Here is a 7,062-nt window from a genome sequence, read left to right as displayed (position 1 = left end):
GAGAGGTTGAGTCAGCCACTGACTATAAAAACACTGCTACTACAGGCTCCAAAGATTGTGTGAATGAGCCCAAATTTAAACTAATTTCATAGTCACTGGCTCTCAGCTAGGGAACTCACAACCTATCTGTATTCTCACAAAACTGTTGTCTGCAAATTTTGGGGGGTAGAGCAGAACTTTGATCATTGAACAGCTTTAAACTGAAGTATATGGCTATGGTTTAATCATAGAATCACAGAATTGTAGAGTTGGAAGGGAGCACGAGGGTCATCTAGTCCAACCCCCCTGCAATGCAAAATCCAGTCGCCCAACATTGCTCATTTAAGAATTGTAGGACATGAGAAAACCAGAGCAAGAGTGAAAGCAAGTGCAGGCTCTTCTTCCTAGCAATTAAACATGTCAGGAGAGACAATGAGAGAAAATCCTTGCCCTAGTCTTGAGCATTAATTTGCTTTTGGCAAGGGGGTTACTGCCTCTTTTCCTTTTGGTGGTTTTAATACCTGCCTGGCACTGAGAAGTTCAACAGATTCAGGTTTTTCTTAGGAAAACAGCACTTGTTGAATTCCTCACCACCATGCAGCTGGTAAATGCACAGAAATCTTCATCAGGAAATGCACTTCATATTACAAAAAACAACAACTATGCAAAGCCAATCTAGTTTCTGTCTGCCACAACTGTGTGGGCAAGGATAATGTAATAGATCTTGAGAAAAGCAAGCTGTTTACATGGTTCCACTTGATGTACTTAAGCGTCAACTGAAGGAACACGGTTTGGAAGGTGTTATAATGCAGCTCAGCTGGTCGGAAAGCCACACCCAAACAGGTAATGAATCAGCGTCTGGTTGGGAGGAGTTACCTGGTCCTGAGTTCAATGACCTTCAACATATCCACTGATGGATGAGCTTCTGAAAGACTGGGAGGAATTTACTCGCCCACTTGAATGTGACATAAAACTGTAAACATTTAGAAGACAGGATTAGAATTCAAACCAACCTCACTTAAACCAGAGCTTTGGGCAGTAAATCATAAAGGGAAATTTATGGAAGTCAAAAGTGAAGTACACTGCAATATGTGGACATATTTTTCAAAGCCAAAATGAAACTGTCTAGAACCTGTGTCCTCCAGATGTCGTTTGACTACTATCCCCATCACCCCTGGCCACTGGCAGTGCTGGCAGGTGCTGATGGGAGCTGTAGTCAAGGCATAGGCAAACTCGGCCCTCCAGATGTTTTGAGACCACAATTCCCACCATCCCTGACCACTGGTCTTGTTAGCTAGGGATGATGGGAGTTGTAGTCCCAAAACATCTGAAGAGCCGAGTTTGCCTATGTCTGCTGTAGACTAACAAAATCAGGAGGGCCACAGGTCTAAAGACCCAGCCAATGGGATCTTCAGGTAATGCTAATAACAATGAATTAGTCGTATAAGGCAGCAACATGTCACTGTTGCGAAAGGGACAGGTTACTGTCAACAACGCTGTGTGCAGGATATGGGATACAACTGAAATGGCTCAGAAATTAAGCTCACTTCTCTCGCAGTACCTTAAAAACTAGCAAGTCTGTTATGGTATAAGCTTTAGGAGATTCAAGCCCACTTCATCGGATGCATGAACTGAATTCTTAAATGGCAACTCCGTTCCTATTAGTGCAGTTGCAAGGCCTTGATTTCTGGTGGGCATCAAGAAGCGGGGATGCTCTGGCACCACAGCAGTCCTGCCCCGCTGGTATTCTGTGTCTGCCATCCTAATTCAGCTGAAGACGACCTCGCCACCAGGTTTTGGGGAAGTGCCATAGCCCAGTAGTGGAATATGTGCTCTGCACGTGAAAGGTCCCATATTCAACCCCTGGCATCTCAGGTAGATCTGGAGCCTGGGAAGCTGCTGCCAGTCAAGTGTCAACAGCTAGACGGAGTGGCAGTCTGACTTCAGATAAGGCAGTTTCCTCCGCTGCACTCATGCCAGGCTGAGGCTCTTACTCTTGGCCAGTGGCTGTGAAGGCTGGGCAACTAAAGGACGAAGGCAAGGTAACACTAATAGGTGGCCAGGCCAGAAAGAAAACATAAGCCTTTGGTAACTGTTTGCATACTTCCCTAAACAACTCGACTGCGTGCCTGCAATCATGCCTTTTCTACTGCTGTATTTTACTGGCATTGGCAAGGAGCCCAGGCATGTGATGATAATCTCAATGTGTCGAAGCCAAGTTTATGTGTACTGTGTAAATTAACCCTCCAAAGAAAAAAGTTTCAAAGGAGACTATTCTTCAGCAGGTCCCTACCTGCTACACCTCAGTATATCTACACAGAAAACAAGAGCCAAGGAGGTGTGGTGGTTTGAGTGATGGACTGTGGCTCAGTGCTAGAGGATCTGCTCCAGGTTCAATCCCCAAGATCTCCAGGCGCAGCAGGCAGAGACCTATGCCTGCAACCCTGGAGAGCTGCTCTCAGTCAGAGCTAGATGGAGCAACAGTCTGGTTCGGCTTCCTGTGTTCCTATGACCCACAGGTTCAAATCCTCACTCAACTACAAAGTTCACTGGGGGACCTTAAGCCAACAAGCACTATCTCTCATTGTAATCTATCTCATGGGGTCACTCTGTAGATAAAATTGTGGGTGTGGGTAAGAACTCTGCATGCTCCTTGGAGGAAAGCCTGGCTATAAATGGAATAAGTAAATCTAAATTTATTTGTGGGACACTGATGTTTTCAAAGGGGAAAACAGCAAAACAAGACCCCGTCCCCCTTCCAACTGACACAAACTTTCTGGCCCAGTTGCCTAATGGTAATTCCCATGTGACTAATGTGATAAGCCAAGCAGCCATATTGGATGTAAAAGGCTTGGTGTACAGTGGTACCTCGGGTTAAGTACTTAATTCGTTCTGGAGGTCCGTTCTTAACCTGAAATTGTTCTTAACCTGAAGCACCACTTTAGCTAATGGGGCCTCCTGCTGCTGCCACGCCGCTGGAGCACGATTTCTGTTCTCATCCTTAAGCAAAGTTCTTAACCCGAGGTACTATTTCTGGGTTAGCGGAGTCTGTAACCTGAAGTGTATGTAACCCGAGGTACCACTGTATTTAAAAGCTGTTTGGCTGGTCAAAATGTGACTGGGTGGCAACTTTCAGGATGGACTACTCTGCATTGTCAAGGCCTTAACTGGAACAAACTGGAATATGATGCTAAGTTTTGATTGCCGTAATGGACGACACAGACAACGTGAAGATCTAGAGTGTTTCCAAACAAGAGCCTTATATTACAAGAGCTAAGATCCTAATAATTTATTTTTTCTTGGTGCACACTTGGTATGTTAGAGCACTTTCGGACTGTCAGCATTTTGGGGTGGGATTCAGTCACAGACCAGCAAACTCAGACTGGCAGTTAAAGCTGGAACTCTTGCGAAAGAAACCCGCTTGCCTGAAAGATTGGGAAATGAGAAAAGTGACAGTAAAAATCCACTGGAAAGTGTGGGATAACACGCTTGCTTGACGCATTGTCTAATCTATCCTCAAACAAATCAGGATGAGTGCTCATTAAATAGCTAACACTGTCTAATCCGTCTACAAACAATTCAGGATGAATGCTCATTCAACAGGTCTGGAAGTAACGTTAGTTTCCACAAACACTTGATGTCGTGTGTCCCCCCCCCCCCCCCAGTCGTGGATATTCATTGCTATTCCATTGCTTGTCATCCACACCAGTGGCCAAACCATGACAGAATGTTACCTGGGTGGTATCATTTGTCCTTCTCATTCACTCATTTCCTGCCCTCTGCTACTTTTTCCCATGCTGAACATGTTCACATGTATTTATGTACCTATGCTTACACACACTATATATATCTTCATCTATATATAGATATCACAGGAAGTGTACAAAAGCAGATGTTACCTACCCTAGTTATCAAAGTTCACAGTGGGCAAGAAGGAGGCTGGTGGTTTTTGAGGAGAACAATATCCATTTCCTTTTTGTAAAAAAAAATGCTGAGGTTTGCACAAGAGCGATATTTACATGAATTATACAAGACTTGTGCAAGAGTGAGAGGTCTTGCATAAGACATCTGTATTAATTTTTTTAAAAAGACTGATCTTGTGTTCGTACGATCACAGTCTCTGAGGTAATCCCTCACATGTGCTTGAGGTAACAGTTTATACAATCCGAGTTGTTGAAATTTGGATGTGGCTTCAACATTCTGCAGTCAATGTAGATTGACACATGTATACCATTTGGGCCACTGGAAACAAAGTGTCTTGCGCTCAGAATCAAACCGAGGATCAAACAGAAGTAAGGGTTTGAGAGACAAACTGCCCTCCCCCCCCCCCCAAGATATGTGTTAATGAGCTCCCACGCCAGTGTTATCTTTGGATGTATTACAGCTTATTTTTACTTATTGGATTTTCTGCATTAAAGGGAAACAGAGATTAAATGCAAACAAAGTGCATGCTAGCAATTTGATGACGACGTTGTGTGGTTGCTGTGAAAAACATTTGTGCATGAGCGGCACTGATTCCACAATAAATTCCTATCTGGAAGCACCCCTGGTAAGGATGGTGCAGGGTTTGACGCACAGACAAAGTGGTTAAAAGGAACCAGGCATATTTAGCTTAAAGAGAAAAGAAAACGAAGCAGGGATAGGACGGCAGTTTTCAAGAATCTGAAAAGCAGGTTGTGTAGCTTTGCATGCCAAGAACGACTAAATCATGTGCCAAGGAAAACTAAGCTAGAAAGCGCATGCTGCATATTAAAGCTCAATTAAACAAAATGTAGGACATTTCCCCTCACCGATCATTCTTAGCACAGTCTTTGAAAAAAGAAAAAAAAGAGTCAACAAAAAGACGACTGTCATGAAGAGGGCATGTTTGCTACAGCACTGAATAGAGATAGAAAGTCCATTAAAGTGACAGGGGCATTGTGAAGCAGGTTGGGGGAGGGCAAGCAAGAGGTATTTTGAGCCGGGCCCTAGATTTTCTGCTTTCATTCTCTTTTTAAAACATTTTAGAAAACCAAAAACTTTACTGACAGGGGATCTGGGCTCAGAGTGCTGTTGAGACCCCAGCAATGTCTGTGATGACTGACCTTGTTGCCCCTCAAACAGAAGACAAAGTTCATCACCTGCATACTGTGGTCTGGCCAGGAGCCAAATAGATTCATGTGACTTGCAGGCCTGGTCTATGCACAGCTTTTATAAAAGTAGACAAACTTGTCTTTTTTTCTTTTTCTTTTTTGAGAGAGGGGAAAACCTGTTTTTGAAAACAGCAAATAAAGAGAGCAATGGTTTCTCAGGGTCACAGACAGAACAAGGATCAGCCGGTCCAACTGACAAGAAAGTAGATCATTAGGCTGCAAGTTGGGTCACACTCACTTGGAAAGAGGTCCCGTGGAACTGGGTGAGACTCTGAGGAAGCATGCATAGGCGCAGGCCTTGAAAACTGGGACGGCTGAAGTCTGGGGAGGCCCATTATTGAATACATTTGGAGCAGATAACTCTTGAAAGTATAGATCCTTGGTATTGAAGACAAGAGGTGCCAGAGTCTTCCCAGCAATTCTCTGTAACATGCCATGTAACATCCCTCTGCAAAAAAAACTCCCCGGCCTCCTATGAACTAGCAAAAGCAGTCACTTCATGTGAAGAGCTTTGGATAGGCCTTCAGCCTTCAACTGATGTGCTGAGATCTGCTACTGGGCTGCAGTCTGGTGGGGAGAGGCTGTAGCTCAACGGCAGACCATCTGCTTTGCCTGCCTGCAGAAGGTCTCAAATTCAATCTCCATGGAGAGCTGGGAGAATCCTGTCTGAAACCCAAGAGAGCCACCAGGAGTGTAGATATTACAGTACTGAGCTAGACAGACCAATTGTCTGACTCAGCGCAAGACAGCTTGCTGTGTTTCTCGGTACCAAAGTCATCAACATCACCATGGGGGGACGGGACCATACAATATGTATGTTGTGGTTAAAGCTGGACTGAAGACTGCTGAAGGAAGCCCACCAGAATGCAGAACTGAGGAAACCACTGGGCAGCTTAGGATTTTCACGAGGCATCCTCACTAATAAAATATTCCAGGCGTGTGCACTTGAAGGGTGTCCAACTCCTGTTTTGCACTGTGCCTTTCAGCCATGAGCCATAAATAAGGCCAAGGAAAATCACTCTGCCTGTGACACTGAGCAGCTCAGATGGTCCATGTAGGATAGCTATGTGGTCCTACTTAACAAAGGACTGTCCTCTATTTCAGTGTTTCCCAACCTTGGGTCTCCAGCTGTTTTTGGACTACAGTTCCCATCATCCCTCACCACTGGTCTTGCCAGCTAGGGATGATGGGAGTTGTAGTCCAAAAACAGCTGGAGACCCAAGGTTGGGAAACACTGCTCTGTTTGAAAGGGTGCCTGGTCAAAGGGTGCCTGGTCAAAGATACACAAACCATGTGGGGATCTTGAAGTTGCCAATCAACAATTAGCTCCTGAGTAGCAGAAACGAGGCCACCTGGTCAGTCATCTGTATTTCTATTTGAATTATAGTAATTATTTATAAATCTGCCTTCTCTATTTATATTTATGCAAATATTTTCCTTTTATTACTGATGCATTTTCACTTTTCTGGAGAGGTACAAGTGGCCACCCTAGTAGGTTGGCTGCATACAGCAGAGAACAGAATTCCCACACCTTAATAACCATTGTGCAGGAGAGGGGATTTAAACAGGAGTCGCTGGCATGACAAACTACATTTGCTGAAATTCCCTCTCCTACCCACTATAAAAGGAGCAGGAGGCCTGCCTTCTGCATTTAGCCACCTTAGGGTATAACTACATTAAGTGGGCTCACAAGTTACTGAAATTATCTTGTCCTCAGGGAAGGCATTTTATTTGATCTCCCACACTCAAATTCTTTGACCAGCTTAAGCGAGCTTTGGCAAAGTTTGCCTCCTATCAGCTGTGTGGAGGAACTGCCTGTGAAATGTGGCACCCAATTGCAGTAGGAGATTCAGGTAGGAATCCCATTCTGGTTACCTTCACAGTTGTTTGATTAGAAAATCAGCCCTGAGTGCACACTGGAAGGACAGATCGTGAAGCTGAGGCTCCAATA

This window comes from Podarcis gaigeae (assembly GCF_964106915.1).
Source record: "Podarcis gaigeae genome assembly, chromosome: 13".
Lineage (NCBI taxonomy): Eukaryota > Metazoa > Chordata > Lepidosauria > Squamata > Lacertidae > Podarcis > Podarcis gaigeae.
The sequence above is the reverse complement of the archived record's forward strand: the minus strand, read 5'-3'. Positions refer to the sequence as shown.